This window comes from Loxodonta africana, chromosome 3 (genome assembly GCF_030014295.1).
Source record: "Loxodonta africana isolate mLoxAfr1 chromosome 3, mLoxAfr1.hap2, whole genome shotgun sequence".
In the NCBI taxonomy this organism is placed as follows: Eukaryota; Metazoa; Chordata; class Mammalia; order Proboscidea; family Elephantidae; genus Loxodonta; species Loxodonta africana.
In genome coordinates, this window is record NC_087344.1 from 178,944,498 (window position 1) to 178,962,665 (window position 18,168).

The window sequence follows — 18,168 nt, forward strand, 5'->3', positions numbered from 1 at the left end:
ACCAACCAAACAAAAACAACACACACTGATAGAGTTTCAAAAGTTTGTCTTAATAATAATGACCATTATTCAGAGATAATCACAGATCAATATTGCTATACATGACTTTTATCTGTATGATGTAAATGTTATACACTAAAAAAAAAAGAAAAAAAACTTTCTTTTTGGTTATACACTAGTTCATATAAAATTGCAATTTTTTTTTACACTTGGTAATCTGATTTATTTCTTTAATATAGCATGAGCATAATGATATACCTACCACATCATTAGTCTTCTAAGCCATAGTGTTTAATGGCTGCATATTATTCCGTCATATATACGTACTATACTTAGACTCAACAGCAGTGGGTATACTTAGTCAACTAATCCCTTATTTTGGACCTTACTTTTTTTGCTATTAGAGAGGACTCTGTTATGAACATCTTAGGACATTCAACTTTTTGTGCACCTATTATTTTTCCTTAGGGTAAGATCCTCGTCATGAATTTCTAGGTCAAAGGATAAAACAGTTTTTGAGTTTTCTGATACCAACTGCCAAACTGTCCTGCAGTAAAGTTGTAACAATTTCACGCTCCCTCCAACAGTGAGTAAGAATGTCTTTTCAGAGATTTTGATCAGAATTTCATTAAACCTAGCAATAAATTTGAAAGTAAATGCCAGTTTTTCTGTATCCAAACTTCACCTTCAGGAATATTGTGTCTCTTCAGTCTAATATATTATGTCTCTCAGTAAAGTTTTAGCTTTCTTCATACGAATACTGTGCATGTTTTTAATAGTGTTATTTCTAGACCTTAACAGATTTCTATTTTGTAGTTGTTAGGAATAGCATAGTTTAAAATTTTGTTTTCTAACTAATTGTTGCTTTTTTTATAGAAAGCTATTGATTTCTGTTTATTCATTTTGTATCTGACTACTGAATTCTCAAGTCAATTCTTATTATCCTCATTTTTAGAGACAATGAAACTAAGGATGAGAGAATTTATTAGCTTTTTCATTATATGGCTGGTCCAGTGGCGGGCCTGGTGTTGAACTTCATTTTCTGTAACTCAAAGGTGATGTTTTTTACATCAGGCTCTATTGATTCCCAAATAGGGAAATAGAAATACAATTCTCCAAACAAGGGATGTTACAGCGCCCAGGGGCTCTATACTGGCCAGAATGTTCTGTCCAACTCTTAGCACCAAATGTTAAGAGTGATGCTGACATTCCAGAGTGTCTCAAATGAGCCCATGACATCAAGAATGGTTGAAGTCCAGAAAAAGATGTGGGTATGGCTTCAGTGGCTATGGGCATGGTGACTGGGTAGCAGTTAAAGGAAACTACATTCTGGTACATTATAAATCAGAAGTTTTAAAAAATGGAATATAGGATGATGGTCTTAGGAGGAATCAATCTACCTGGTATTGAATGTATTCAAGGAGAAGCTGGGTAAACATCTTCTGGGTGTGGTGGAAAGAGGGTTCTTGCATTGGATGGGAGTGTGGATGATGAAATTTCTGTGTTTTCTCCTAACTTTATGATTATTTCTACATCTCTTTTTGAAATAGCCCAATTCTTTATGTTAGCTGTGGAAACTGGACTGGATTTTGACTACTATTTATGGGGTGAATTGAAAAACACAAATTTTCAAAACCTTATTTTATTCGTGATTTTACTCTTCTTTCCCAATCTGGTAACAAATTCTACCAGACATCTAAAGAGCACAGTTTGTGTTCTACTCTTTTATTCCTTTGTCTGTGCTTTCTTGTTTGTTCTAACAAATAGGGAGAAAAGAAGAAGATAAACAACTATATTAGTTGCCTAGAGCTGCTGTAACCAAGTGCCACAAACTGGGTGCCTTAAAACAACAGAAATTTATTCTTTCACAGTTCTGGAGGCTAGAAGTTAAAAATCAAGGTGTCAACAGGGCTGTGCTGTCTCTGAAGTCTCTAAGGGAAGATCCTTCCTTGCCTTTTCTAGCTTCTGATATAGCCCAGGTGTTCTTGACTTGTGGCAGCACAACTCCAATCAATCTCTGCCTCCATCTTTACATGGCTGGCTTCCCTCTGGGTCTTTTCTTATAAGGACATCACTCCTATTGGATTAGGGCTTACTCTGCTCCCACATGATCTCTTGTTAATGTAACTCATTACACCTGCAAAGACCCTATTTCCAAATAAAATTCCATTCACAGGTACCAGGGGTTAGGACTTCAACATATTTTTTTGAGGGGGGCCCAATTCAACCCGTAACAACAGCAAACACAAACACACAGTCTCTGAAGAATCAAGGGGTGATAGTAAACCCAACTCTATCCTCAATGGAAAAAAAAATCTATTAGCCAGCCGGACAATCTGTAGCTTTCTCCAGCTTTTCAACTTGATGGTATTTATTCATTCATTCATTCATTCATTCTGGAAGTTTGTGTGTGTGTGTTCCAGCTAGTGTAGAGCTGAGTGTTTGGGGAATTATAAGAACTGCAACGGTGCCTTTACGGTTCAGAAGCTCTGGCTTGAGGAAGAGTAAATGGGAGGAGGTAACAAAGGGCAGGAAAATTGAATGCTCTGAAAAATGACTTTGATTATGCCCCACCCATTTTAAAGCAATAACAGGCTCTTCTGGAATGGCACCATATTTTTTTATTTCCCATTTCTACTCCTGGCTGATTGGGGAAGGTGGGAAGAGATTATGGAGGTTGTCTTAGTTATCTAGTGCTGCTATAACAGAAATACCACAAGTGGATGGCTTTAACAAACAGAAATTTATTCTGTCACAGTCTAGGAGGCTAGAAGTCCAAATTCAGGGTGCCAGCTCCCGGGGAAGGCTTTCTTTCTCTGTTGGCTCTAAAGGAAGGTCCTTGTCATCAATCTACCCCGGTAGAGGAGCATCTCAATGCAGGGACCCTGGGTCCAAAGGATGCACTATTCTCCTGGCTCTTGTTTCTTGGCGGAATTACGTCCCCATGTCTCTCTGCTCGCTTCTCTCTTTTATATCTCAAAAGAGATTGACTTAAAATACAATCTGATCTTGTAGATTGACTTCTGCCTCATCAACATAACTGCCTCTAACCCCGCCTCATTAATATCACGGAGGTAGGATTCACAACACGTAGAAAAATCACATCAGATGACAAAATGGTGCACAATAACACAATACCGGGAATCATGGCCCGGTCAAGTTGCAACATATTTTGCGGGGACACAATCCAATCCCTGATAGACGGTGAAGGACTGGTTTGGGTTGGAAAGTGGTGAAATGAAGCAGAACCTCCATAAATTCTTTTCTTTGCTCCACTTCAAACTCTGTTTACAAGATGTGAACAATTTATATAATATGAACAAGTTCTGAGTGAGGGCGAGAGTTGTGGTTTTGATATTTTTAGGATTTATTGTGATATTATGGTCAGGAAATCTGATGAGCAGAAGTATAGATTCAAGTTCTGTCGTTTAACTAATCCCTTAACTTTTTTGGCCTCAGGTTTTCCATCTATAAAATGGGATGGAAAGATCTGCTCAAGAAAATACCTGGAGGACTAGTTACATAAATGAGACAAAGGAAAATTTGAAAAAAAAAAATTTTTTTAAAGGATAAAGAAAGTGTTGAGATACAACACCGTCAGACCCTGCTTTGCTTCACCAAATCCGAGGTGCAACATGGCAAATTTGGTTATACCTGATTTCTAGATAGCCAGGAGGCCATTAGAAAAAGGGCACCAATAACTACTATACCTAAAACCTAGTGCCGTCGAGTCGATTTCCAGTAAGTACTATAGGTTGCTCCATTTCTATCCCGTCCTTCTGATCAGAGCCTGAACACAAGTTAGCACAGGGAAAGTGGCTTTTATCACTTACAATAAAAGCGGACAGTAGACAACAGATGAGTAGTTCCCTGTGGCTCAAAAGCTGTCCAGGCAGAGATGATGACTTCCCACGCACACCCCACTTTGTGTCATGGGTGGGAGACTTAAACGGGATAGTTACATGGCACATCCCCCCTGGCTTCTGGAAACTGTCCAGGTGGCTATAGATTCTTCCACACCTCCCCTCGTCCTGACATCATGGCTGAGGGGCACAATGGAAACCTACCTTCTGCTAGTCTCCCCCTGGCCAGGTAGGTTCATTTAGGTGGGCTGTAAGCTTACCACTATGCATTCTGCCCATTAGTACCATACCTGAGGAGACAAAACTTCCTCTTCCAGCTATATTATAACCGCAGCCTATATGACTAATTGTATCTTCTCAACCCTGTGAACAAACATCAGGCCTCAGTAGAGGGGAATGTTCTGAGGCCTAAAGATGCCAACAGTGAGAGGAACAGAGAAAACCATGGCGGCTTGGCTTGTTCAAAGGACTTGCCTCTTCACAAGTGTTATGTAAAAATAAGGTGCTGTAATTATTGTTATTGCCCTCAGAATTCTTTTGATGTTCTTTATATCTTAGGTTTCTTAGCATAAACTCATTTCGTGCAGCTGTGGTAGCTCATTTTAATGGGTTGCCTCACCCTATGTCAATCACTGATGCAGTTACAAGTTGAAAACTCTGTGCTTAGGATAGAAGTCAGTCCTGATTTCCATATGGAGCTTCAGAGGATAACCCAGTTCTATGTCTTAAGTGGCTTGACTGAATCCTCTCAGTCACTGGAGTTTTATGTAAAAACTCTAAGTACAAATTTCACTCAAACTGCTGTACCTAAGGTGTCATAAGAAAGAAGATATCCTACAAGGTGCCTGCTGAGAAACTTCTTGGGACAGTGAATTTTCAGGGAATCACTTCTGAAAATAATACTGCTGTCATTAAAATATTTCTATCTTATTTTAAGAGAGGCTAGGTAGTTTGAGACTGGAGATGAGAAGTAGAATTCCTGTTTCAGTTTTAGCACTGAGCTATGCTGCAGTTGTTTAAGTCAGACATTAAGACTCAGATTCATTTCAATCACAGTTTTCCCAAGAATTGGCTCTTCCTCTGACCACCCAGTAATGTTTAGAAAGTTCCTAGGGATCCTTGTCAGTAGAGGGCTTTGCAAAGTAGCATTATCATTCCACAGCATGCTGGAAAAACCTTCCCCTGTTATCAAAAAGTATTTTCCTTAATGAGCTATCAAAATTATTATACCTCATCGCATGGTCTCCTTTGTGGGTGGGCTATTATGTTTGGCAAAGAAACGTGGCATAGCACATTTGTTTGAAGGAACCTCTCCCTCTCTGGAAGAAACATGTAATCTCAGTACAGCACTGTGGAAAATTGTGCGGAGACTTTATTGTTTGAATAATCTGGCATGGGGGTTTCTTATTCAGAAGATGCCTACATTTCCATGTGCCATCTTTATGTGAATGTCTTTGGATGCTCATGTCAAATTGGAATTGTTCCTGTAACTGTGTCATACACCATGAGGTATGTTGGTTAACAATGGAACGTTATGCATTCTTTTAGCCATTATTTAAGAAGGCCTTAGAACTCTAAATAACACAATGACCCAAACTTATGTTTAAGGTATACCCTGGGTCAAGATCCCAACTGGCTTGCTCTCATTCTTACTCTCTACTAGTGCAGGTAGAAGGAATATAAAAAATATGTATGTGGGCAGGCTGGCTTTATGGTGGAGTGGCCTGTGTATACAAAGAACCATGCTCAGAAGTGCCCAGCACTTGGTTTAATCCTCTACTGTCGCCATCTTGAAATTCTGAATAATTTTGAACAAGGGGTCCCACATTTCCATTTTACACTGAGCCCCACTAATTATGTAGCCTCTTTTGGGTCATAAAATGTCTTACTAACTGTTAGAGAATCTCAGGTACTGACAAAAAGGGAGAGAGATGAGATGGAGTGCTCAGTAACAGGGAACAAATGCTAAAGAAGTAAATAGAACCTATGTGTATTTATCTTATTGTTTCAACATTTGTCTCTGTATTGGGTAGATTTGTGCTTTAAGTAAAGGGCTTCTCACCTCCTAAGCATCGATATTACAAGTCAAGAAGAAATTCTTTGGGAGTGGAAAGAAATAGGGAGTGGAACTAGGGAACTGTGAGAGCCCCTTATTTTTCTGTATCACGAGCAGCTTTGGCTGGCAAATCTGGCTCAGTTGCTCAAATTCCAGCGTCAGGACTTTATATGGCTCTTTTCCAAAATGGAGTCAGTCCTAGGCAGGTGCTGGTACGTGTGATTATTACTGTTGTCTAACTTTTGACAGAAGCTCACTTTCTTCAAGTATATGCTCAAATGTCAACCCCTCTATGAGGCTCACCCTGACTACTCTATTAAAATTCAACCCACTCCCAACCTCACTCTTGATTCCCCTTATTTTACTTATTTTCATTTAAATACATAACACTTGGCACATAAAAAAAAAATGACACATAGTAGATGCTTAATAGCCATTAATGCAATAAAGGGATGAGAAAATGAGTTGATAACACACATTTCTGATAGTTAAAGATAAGCAAAATGTCAGATTTCTTCTCACTTCTCTTCTCCCCAGCTGGGCCTGTTCTCTGCAAATTGATTCTAGTTCTCAGAATTCTTCTGAGCTCAGCCCTGAAACAGGACTATTTTTGTGAGTCTATGATCTCTAACCAGTTTAAGATCTAGGAGTTTTCCAGTCTGAGCATCTTCATACTATTTAGTAACAGTATTTTCTAATGCCACTGTAGGAACGGAGATAATAAGACAATGTGTTCTTTGTGGAGGAGGATGTCAAGAGGTATAGAATATTACTCATCCCAAGGGAATTTCCCCCTCTAGTTCTGAGAGAATTCACCTATGTGTTTGTACTTGTTCTTCAGGTTAGGTCATGTTTACTTCCAGAGAAGGTATCTGTAGGAGTAATTCTGTCAGTGACATATTCAGTCCTTCACCTTACTCTTTCCAGAGCATATTGGAGACACTGGTGTTGCAAGTACTGTTGTTGCTAGCTGCCATCGAGTTGGGGTCTGACTCATGGTGATGGCACGCACAATAGGATGGATCAAACCGTTGTAATCCACAGGGTTTTCATTGGCTGATTTTTTAGAAGTAGATTGCCAGGGCTTTCTTCTGAGTCTGTCAATCTGGAAGCCCCGCCGAAACCTGTTCAGCTTCACAGCAACACACAAGCCTCCGTCAATAGACAGGTGGTGGCTGTGCATGAGGTTCACTAGCCGGGAATCGAACCCAGGTCTCCGACATGGAAGACGAGAATTCTACCACTGAACCTAATATTAAAAGTGAATTTCAAATAACTAATCTCTCCTTTTGTATAAAAATCGCTATTCATTAAAATATCTATTAACTTGAAAAGACCCTCAAGAGACTTTTAAAAGATGAAAGATAACATTTGATCAGTTTGAAGGAGCCCTGTTTTTGAATTATAATTAAAAACTGAACTCTCTTACTCAGGGGTACTTTGACTGTTAATTTAGTCAGGGAAGAGTTGGTACACGGACAAAGCAATGAAGAAGGAGCGTAAGTAACTTTGTAAAATAGAAAACCTAATTGGGATACCCAAACTTAAGTGCCATCTTTTAAACAATAGTTTCCGAGTTCTTCTTTTTGTCTTTATTCTCTTTAAGTCTTTGAGAAGATTTCTGACTAGTTTAAAATTCAATTTAATGACCTAAGAAATGAATGGCACCATCACCGTAATTTTTAGTTTGCAATTAGTGAGCCTAAGTGCCACATTCCATCTACTTACTGTGTTTATTCTTTTTTTTTTTTTTTTTAGAGGAACAGGAAGACTGACACTTGACTCTGTCAATAGGCACATACGTTTGTTTTCTAAATTCCTTGCAGCAGAAATAATGACTTTTTAGACACTCAAAGCCAAGTGGAATAAATACAAACAATGAAGATCATTTCATTCTATAGCCAGGGAAGACCTATTTCAATTTTTATATTAAAGTTTGTTTCTCCAATCCCTGGCTATGGAATTAAATACCCTAGTGGTGGAGTGGTTAAGAGCTATGGCTGCTAACCCAAAGGTCAGCAGTTCGACTCCACCAGGTGCTCCTTGGAAACTCTATGGGGCAGTTCTACTCTGTCCTATAGGGTGGCTATGAGTTGGAATCTACCAGACGGGAACGGGGTTTTTTTAAGAGTATGACAGGTTTTTTTTTTTCTTGAAAATGAAGTCCGTGAGTTTCTGTGCTGAAAATCTGGCAATTTTGCCCTATAATTTTGTTCTTGAAGTATACAAAAAATGATCCCAGGGTAAAAAAATAGGAGGAAAACAGTTCAAATGAGAGAATTGTATCCGAGTTTTAGTCCAGGTCAGAAATTATGAAGGTGTTGAGTGCATCTAAAAATGAAATATTCTCTGCAAACTCTCAGGCTTCTATGTGTTTGCCTTTTCCCAGACAGGCAGGGAATAGTTGAGGTGGCTTCCTGGGTAGAGCAGGGGTGGGGAAAGTTGGCATTTCCCAGAGTGTCCCGGAGGGAGATGAGTGGATGTGTTGTTTCCATGGACACACTACTGCTCCATTTTTCCTCCAGGTGGTGACAAATGTGACTGGCCTTAGGCTGGTGAGAGCTTAGGGTAGTTAACACTTTGTTCCTATAACCTTGTCCAATTTTTTTTCCCCTCACAACCTTTATACACGTATATTACTTCTAAGATAGAATTATCTTGTGATCTTACTTGAGAGATTTGCTTAATTCTTTCTAATGGCGTATGTGTGTGTTAGTAGAAAAATCCAAAAAGTAGTTATATCATCAAAAAAAACCACACCTGTATCTTCAGGAACCTACTGACTCTCCTGTCTGCTTTTAAGGCATTATGACCCTTGTTCTAGCTTTTTTTATATTTGGAACGCTCAGTGAAAACTCCTCACCTTTCTGAATAACCGTAAGCACTTTGCGCTGCTTCAGTAAGAGTTATAAGGTGTGTTAGAAGAAATAAGGTTTAAACAAGGGTGTGTCCTGATTCAAAAAATGAAAACGTGGAGCAAACAAGGGGCTACTTGTGTCTATCACTGGACGTATGATTTCATTTAGTTAATTGGGAGACAGAAGCGTTAGAAGAAGTGGAGCTTGTACCCACACGGTTCACATAGACAAATGAAGTAACCTTTAGACGACAGCTGTAACGTAAAAGGCCCACGCCAAAAACAACAGAGCAGAGCTGAGTTCCTGTCCCTTCAAACGGGACAGCTGAAACTGTGGCTGACTTTAACAACAGAAAAAGAACAAAACAAAATAAACAACAATCCAAACCAGGGCTTTCTAAAGAACGGAAAACATGAAATTAGAAGTCAGACATTTAAAAAAGCTTTGTCTTACTGAAAGATGCCAAGTTTATCAGGGGACCCCTGGTTCCTTAACACTGGCTAAGAAAACATTACAACTTATCGACTGCTTTCTGGGTGGGACTGAAGCATTGCATTCACTTAATAAGAATCCTAAATTGGGATTTGCATTATTTCTGTTACAGAGATTTGAAAAGCAAAGGAAAAAAAAAAAAAAGTCCTACTACCCACCCTGATTTAGCATTAATTGTTTTTGAAGTACTCATTCCCCCCCCACACCATGGGTAATTTCAATGGCAGAAAATGCTGAGAAATTGGGGTGTCAATTTCCAGAGAATTTTTCCTTAAAAAAAAAATTACATCATAAGTTGTAGCTAATGATAAATGATTGTACCATAGATTTCCAGGTTACTGCCAAAAGCAGGGTTTTTATAGAAATTAAAACACAAAGAGCTGGATCATTTCAGGAAGATAATTCATTTCTTGCCTTGACCCTTTCCCAGAACAAACATAAAAAACGTAACTACTTTCCTTCCCGGTATTAACAAAATATTTTCCAAATCCATTGCCTGCGCTGCATTCCTTTACCAGGATCTTATCCAGTTTGTGACTCTGCTAGAAACTGATGTCTTAGAATTAATCTGTTACGTGCTTTTACCTACTTTCCCCTCGTTTAACGCTTTGCCAAAGCACACCAACATTCCTTTTAACTCTGCTAGGTTTTCTGGAACACGGTTTTCTGGAACACACTACCAGAAACTACACAGGCCACACCATGGAATAAAGAGTTTCAGGTTGGGGGGCGGGGTTCTTTCTCTCTCCTACTCTTTAAAAAAAAAAAAATTAACTTTTTAATACATTGATTGTTTAAAAAAATTTCAAGTTGGGGATCTTTGAGCTAATGTCCATTAAATATAAATTTAAGAAGACTGCATTTCTGAGATACATGGAAGGTGAATGATAGTTAACCAAACTGCATTTAATGGCTGTTTAAAATGTAGGCACAGTCTTTGTGAAAATCAAGGGCATTTGCCCAATGCTCAGAAGCCCGGAGGGTCACAAAGGGTTAAGAGAGAAGCAGAAAAGCCTCTGTGAGGGCTGACAGTTCTGTTTTTCCACTTACCGGGGCTCAGCAGCAGGGACAAGCTAGCAACGTGTCTGCCGAGCCTCTAAGCAACCACCTTAATGAGTTGTAACTGTATGCAGACTTACTGTGATGGCCTGGAGTCTTTCCTTCACCAGCTCAGCTTCTTCCATTCTAGAAATCAAGGACATGCAGCTCGGGGAAGGAAGTCCAAAGCTACCATAAAGCAAGGAGCCTCCTTGGGGAGCGGAGCGTGGGGCGACAGAGGACAAGCAGGAAGGAATCTGTTCTTCTTTCCACCAGGGAGAAAAGAAGAAATTCCGACTTGTCAGGAGCGTCTGTGAGCAGATGCACAGATGAGGCCAGACAGACACATGTAATGAGGGTGTGCTGGGGAGGAGACGCTGAGGCTGCTGGCACGAGTTGACTGACAAGTTTGAACGGCAGCGGCACAAGCCCTTTTCCTTCAGGAGCTGCCAGCTCTTTGTTGTAATGTGCACAGTTAGCAAGGCACATTTTATTATTAACTGTTCCTTACCCAATTCATCATTTTCTCGGAGCGGCACAGACAGCCAGCATGCTGAGTGTTTAATCAGCCTGTGTGCTAGCGACACACAACTCACCCTGTACATGTGGGTCTGCTGTGTTCCTACAAAGTTACTTTACCCACACTTTGGCTCCAGAGCTTACACGGAGTGCTTCACCTTGACTGGGGCCAAAGTGCCCAGTCACTTATTTGCCTTTCTTTCTCTCCTTGGCTTTAAAAAAAAAAAATCATAATAAAAAATCCTAGAGTTATTTTGGAACTTAATATGGTGATAGATTTACTTCAGGCTGGCCCCCGCCACCCTTCTCCCCTTCCTCCTTTTAGCAGTTTGTTTCAAATTTTGGAGTCTGTAGGTCATGGAGAACTCAAAGGTGTTAACGTGACTATATTAAGAATTTGGCCCACCACCAGTATTCGGCATGGATTATATTATATGTCAAGTACTCCCCTCTGTTATTTCTTGACTTAGATTTCCATGGAATGAAGTTCTTTCTTGGACCTTGTTCAGAAATGACACCCTCTGCTTGCAGGAAGGTGCCGATTTTGACCTCACTGGTTATGCAAGACAGAGGAGGGAGCCTCTGAAAGCGTGATGAGGCGTTCTGTAACCGCGTGAGCCTGACACTTAACGTGGGTATTCTCTCGCCCTTTATAAAACGGCAGGCAAGCCCAGTGAAACTCTTAGGTCAAAGCAGAGGCTGAGAAGCTTTGCCATGTACTTTGTTTCCTTTCCTCTATCATTTCTTTAATTAAATTGAGATCTAGCCAACCCTAATTACCATCTACCTCATTATTAGGTGTTTGGGTGCTGTCAGGCACCTTCATACCAGCATTCAGATGAAGAGGTTAAAAGGACAACCCAAAGGTTGAACATAGGTTTAATTTCCTTTGCATTTTTGTATCAGTAATAATAATAGCTAACATTGGTTAACTGATCTTGACAGGCAAATGTTTCACGTGCTATTTTTCTTACAAGGTGCTGAGAGAAAGGCACTGTTATGCCTTTTTAAAAATAAGGAAACTGAGGCTCAGAGGGGTAATTTACCACATAGCTAATAAGTAGCAAAAAAAAGTCAGGTTTTTATAATGGCCATTCATCCAGGCTTGCCCAAGTACTCAGGGCATGGTGAGGCACAAGCTGAAGGGTAAGCCAGTCGTCACCAGCAACAGTTGGACCTTCAGCCTCCTCATCCACCCAGCTTTCAGCACACTCAGAGCTGGGTGTAAAATGCTTAGGCAGAGCCCTGTAGAAATCTCCTCTGGAGAAACTGAGTAACCCTAGCAGATAAGGCTTTCATATATCGTCATCTGGAGCTACCCAACCAAACATCCTGCACTCCCACTCGGTCACCCTATGGTGAAACCCACTGGTTTTATGAGTCTGAAATCATACTTGAAAGCAGTTTGTCTTTGCTCATATGTCCTCAAACGAGACTTTTAGACAGACTGGAAAATTGGGGAATTGGCTCAGTTTGATTACAATTGGATGAATCAGCTTAAAAAAAAAATCAAACCTTCAAAACTTTGATTTTATCTTCAAATCCTGGCTGAAATTCAAGACAAGAGAGCAGTAGTGATAAATATCTCAGTCAAAATTTCATATTTGCTGCCCAGAACAGACGGGCAGTCATCCAGTTATTAGTCTGGATCTTTTCCCAAAAACAATTTGCACCCCAAATCTCATTTCTGCTGTAGGAAAACCCAAGGGTCTCCTAGTGTAGGGGGAGGACTAGATAAAACAAGACGATCAGGGAATTTAGGAGCGAGCGAGCAAATTGTGTCAACTGATTTGGAATCATCTTATGTTTATTCATTTTTTTAGTTGATAATAGTAATATTTGTTAATATTTTAAGAGCATTTATTACTTATTCATTCATTCTACACATATTTATTGAGCACTTATGATGTGTCAGGCACTGTGCTAGGTGTTTGGGATATGCGGATAAACAGAATTTCTACTCTCATGGAACTTATATTTTAGTGGGCAATAAAAGATGAACATAAATAAGTGAAATATAGTAGGTGTGAAGATGGTTGTGTTAGTCTGGGTGTTCTGGAAGCAGATGCCACGATGGCTTAACCGTACAGGATTTTATTAGGGAAAATGACTATATGAGAGGAAATGAGGAGGGAATCAGAAAAGAGAGGAGCTGTAAAAGTCTGAAAGAGCTGTCAGATCATGGTGCAAGTCTGACTTGAGTGAAGGAGAGAGGGAGGGAAAGTTGGGTGGAAATAGCCTAGTCTGCAGTGCAGTCTAAGGAAGACTTGGCAAGGCCAACAGAGAGTACTGGAGTGAAAGTCAGCTACAGAGCAGTCCCGTCTCCCCGGAATGGGCCTGCTTTAACATTCCTGCCACACTTAATCATTGGTTGGGAGCAGCTTCTGGGAAGCATAGTCTTGGTGCAAACACAGGGATAGATTTCATAGTACAACAGCTGGGTTCCTTGGCCAATTATTTTCTTGTAATTGGAAAACTGTGAGGCATATTCTCATGACAGTCATGGTGATAAGTGAGGTGGAAAGAAAATAGAACAGGGGAGAGCGATAAGGATTGCTAAGCAGTGAAGAATTGCCATTTAGAATTCTCAGTGATGAGGGAACATTTGTACAAGGCCTTGAAGGAAGAGTAGGAGTTAGCCATAAAGACAATAGTGGGGAGAGCCTCTCAGGGAAAACCCCCATGGTGGATCATACCTTAGAAACAAGGCCAGTATGGTTAGAGAGGGGTAACTGAAGGGAAGGGTAACAGGAGATAATGGTTGAACATGTAACCAGTCTCAGTTCATATAGGGTCTTGTAGATAATTGTAAGGACTTTCACTTTTACTCTGCAAGGGGTGGGAAGCCATTGAGAAGTTTTGAGCAGAGGAATGAGGTGACCTAGTATATTTGGCAAGAATGGAATCAGGGAGACTAGGTTGGATGCTATGGCATTAATCCAGGTAAGAGATGATGGTGGGTCGGACCAAGGTGGTAGCAATGAGGGTGGTAGAAATTGTTCAAACTCCGGATATGTTTTGAAAGTAGGATCAACAGAATTTCCTGAGATTGGATATCGGGTTTGAGAGAAAGAGAGGATTCAAGGATGACTCTTAAGATTTTTGACTTGAGCAACTGGAAGTTGCCATCAATTGAGATAGGGGAGTCAGTAGGATAGTTTTTTTTTTTTTTTAAGCAGGGACAATGAGCATTAAGAACTCAGTTTTGGACAAGCCAATTAGTTATCCAAGTGGAGATGTTGAATAAATAAGCAGCTGGGTATATAAATTTGGCATTCAGGAAAGAAGTCTCCTCTGGATTTATAAATTTTATTATGTCTCTGGAGATAAGGAGAATCACAAAGTATCTAGGATTAGAGTCCACAAAACAGCATAATCTAGTGAACTAGAGTTCAGTGGATATTAAATATATATTACCAAAGCCAGCCTTTGTAGAATAGAGAAACAATAGAGCATTATCTACTTTTAATGATCTTGTTAAACTAGTTTTACTAAATATTTTGTGGTTTGCCAACCAGTGTGCATGGGAAGGACAAGACTTAAAAGTTGCCGTGAATTCCCTGACCTTATATTAGGTGTTACTGGATGTAAGTGATTCCCAGTGTCCCTGCTTACAATGAATTTATTGTCTGTATGGAGAGTTAAGACACCTTCTAGAAACAATTGGAGGACAAAGAATAGTAAGCAAACTATCACTGTATTCTCATAAAGTGCAACCTACTAAACTATTGAGACCATGAATGGTAGAGCATAGAGAACAATACTAGTGGTACAAGCAGTAAGTGCGACATGAGTTGAAGATTTATCTGGGTTTCAGGAAAGCTACTGCAGGGAGAAAGCAACTTAAAATCAGAAAAAGCATTTCTAAGTGTGGGAGGGAGAGACCTGCCTGGAGCTGAGAGAAGTTAGATAGAAAGACAGATAGAAATATACGTGCATACTAACAGCTTGATATTCAGGGAAAGTGGATGAGGAGAAAAAAAAATTTTTTTTTCTCCTCATCCACTTTCCCTGAATATCAAGCTGTTAGTATGCACGTATATTTCTATCTGTCTAGTGGGAGATAAAAGAACAAATCCATATTTCAGGAGAATAAAACTGTCACCTCTTCTCAGAATGGATTGGAAGAAGGGAAAATTAGGTAGGGTGATCTTTTTGGAAGGTAGGAAATATAAAGTTCGAGGGCCTGTAGAAAGAGTCTCAAAATTTGCTTATGTTCAGTGAAAGATAAAGTCCCTGGGGCCACTTCCTAACCTTCAGAAGGTCTGAACCCAGAAGCCAAGAAGTGGATGCACAAGGTGCACAAAGTAGAGGAGTAGGACTATTTCAAGTGCTAATGTAAATATTTTAAAACCCAAGGGCGATGGCAACGGAGGGATTCATAAGGGAGAAATCTAAAAATAATTGCAACACGAGTGTTCCCAGGTATCGGGAGAACTAGAGAATTGGAGAGAATGATGAGGAGTTGATAGGTCACAAATTAGGTACAACACAGAAGCTTAAGTTAAAGATTTTGGACAGAAAACCACAGAGAGATACAATCAAAACGAAATACCGGCAAGAAGAAAATTGGAGAAAACCAAAGGCAGGAAGTAAATATTTCTAGAGATGTCTAAATGGTTTAAACTCGAATCTTAACCTAAAGGTTGGGAGTTCAAACTCACCTAGTAATACTGCGAAAGAAAAGGTCTGATGTTACGCTTCTGTTGAGATTACAGCCAAGAAAACCCTATGGAGCTTTAACACATTACTCTTCAATGCATGGGATCGCCATGGATTGGAATTGACTTGATGACAACTAATAGCAACAACTACCTGAAAAGTCTTTTCTAGAAACTAGGTCCCACGTAAAAAAAAGTGAGTTCCCTTTGACTCTGATTTCGCTTTCTGTTTTTTGTTTGTTTGTTTCTTTATGACTTCTCAGATTTCTGGAGGCCACAAGTACCCGTCACACTATATCACTGCAAGAAGTACTAAAAATATCTGGCCTTCAGATTTGTCGTGTGCTAACCAGCCCATCTCTAATCTTCTTCTCCTTGACTTACCCATATGAGATTTTTCTTGTCCTTTCCTTTCATAGTAGAGTCCTAGGTGGGATTTAATGCTATTGGTATAATATATTGGTAGAGGCAAATAGGTATATGAGTAAAGTGACCACATAAATTATGAGATTTCTGATCCATTTTCATTCTAAGGTATTCTTAGGGTTGGGAATACAATATACTGATTTCTTTGTTAGGTAATTGAAGCTCTATGGCTTACAGAGTAAAAACCCCAAACCAAACCTGTTGCCATTGAATCGGTTCCAACCCATAGTGACCCTATGGGACAGAGTAGAACTACCCCATAGGGTTTCCAAGAAGTGGCTGGTAGATTTGACATTTTGATTAGCAGCTGTAGCTCTTAACCACTGCACCACAAGGAATGAGAGAGTAAGTGGGGAGAGATATAGTAGGCTTCAAGAAAGTCTACAGTGCAGGTGCTTATCTTACTTGAACTATCCACAGCATTAGACAGAGTTGATCCCTCCTTCCTCTTTTTTCACTTGGCTTCAGGACATCTCACTCTCTTGGTTTTACTGCTATCTCTTGGTTTCTCCTTCTCAGCCTTTGCTGGTTCCTTTTCTTCTCGCCAACCTCTTAAAACTGGAGTGCACCAGAGCTCAGTTGTTGGTGCCCTTTTCTTCTCTACCTCTACTCACTACCTAAGGATCTCATTTAGTCTCCTAATGCCATTTGTGTGCCAAGATGCCTTGTCATGGATTGAATTATGTCCCCCCAAAAATGTGTGTATCAACTTGGTTAGGCCATGATTCCCAGTATTGTGTGGTTATCCTCCCTTTTGTGATTATAATTTTATGTTGAGAGGATTAGGGTGGGATTTTAACACCACCCTTACTCCGGTCATCTCCCTGATTCAAGGTAAAGGGAGCTTCCCTGAGGTGTAGCCTGCACCACCTTCTGTTTCTCAAGAGATAACAGGAAAGGGAAGCAAGCAGAGAGTTGGGGACCTCATATACCACCAAGAAAGCAGCACCAGGAGCAGAGCATATCCTTTTGACCAGGGGTCCCTGAGCCTGAGAAGCTCTTTGACCACGGAAAGATTGAGGACAAGGACTTCATCCATAGCCAACAGAGAGAGAAAGCCTTCCCCTGGAGCTGACGCCTTGAATTTGGACTTGTAAACTACTACACTGTGAGACAGTAAATTTCTCTTTGTTAAAGCCATACACTTGTGGTATTTCTGTTATGGTAGCACTAGATGACTAAGATATGCCTAGACTTCTCTTCTTCTTTTAGGTATCTTAGGATATTCCCTCTGCCTGGAATGCGCTTCTCCCAGATATATATATGGCTTACTCCCTCACCTTTTTCAAGTCTTTGCCTTTTTTTTTTTTTTTTTGCCTTAATATCACCTTTTCAATAAGGCCTACCTTGACCACCTATGGTACGATGGATCACTTTTGTGTGGCCTTTCTCGCCATGGTCTTGTAACTCCCACCCAAGTGATTGAGTAGGGCTGTAAGAATAAGGTAATTGTGGCCCACCAAGAGAAATGGTCAGTTTTGCCATTCTGCGAGGCTTAAAAATGAGCCATCCAGAGGTAGGAAGAGAGGATCTCACCACCATGAAGGAAAAAGAGCCAAGAGTGGAGTGCTTCTTTTGGACCTGGGATCCCAGTGCTGAGGAGCTCCTGAAACCAAAAGACTAAGAGACAGACAGAGAGAAATAGAGAGTGAAGAGCTGAAACACTGAAGACATCGAGAAGTGATGGCAGAGAAAAGGCTGGAGGAAAGACCAGCAGGAGACAGCACATTGGACTTCCCTGCCCATGGAGCGAGAGAAAGCTAAGTGCCTTTGGTCAGAAGGCTTGCTGGAGGAGTAAGGTGCCTTCTGGCACTCTGTGAGCTAGGTTTGCCAACTCTTGGAGCTCGAGTTGAGCGCCCTCAGCCAAGGCTTACTGGTGGAGTGGGATGCCTTTGGGCACTTACCAGCAGAGCTAAAAGAGATTGCCCTAGCAGGGGTAGAGCCCAAGGGACCAGAAAGAAGCGTGCCTGCAGGCACAGCTGAGAAGAGGTTGTCCTGACTGAAGAACTGTATCCTGAGCGTTCCTGACCCTGAATTTTAACCTGCCTGTTACTTCCCTAATGAGCCCCATAATGGTATTGTCTGTGAGTTCTGTGTGACCATTGCAAAGAATTCTCAAACCCAGCAGCAGAGAAGAGGGTGCCATGGGAGGGACAGTTGGTGTCAGAATTGGTAAAGATAATAATCATCAAAGATGGTAAAGATGGTGGAAAGAGGAGGCCTGTCTGGCCTCGGCCTCATAGGAATCAGCTTTG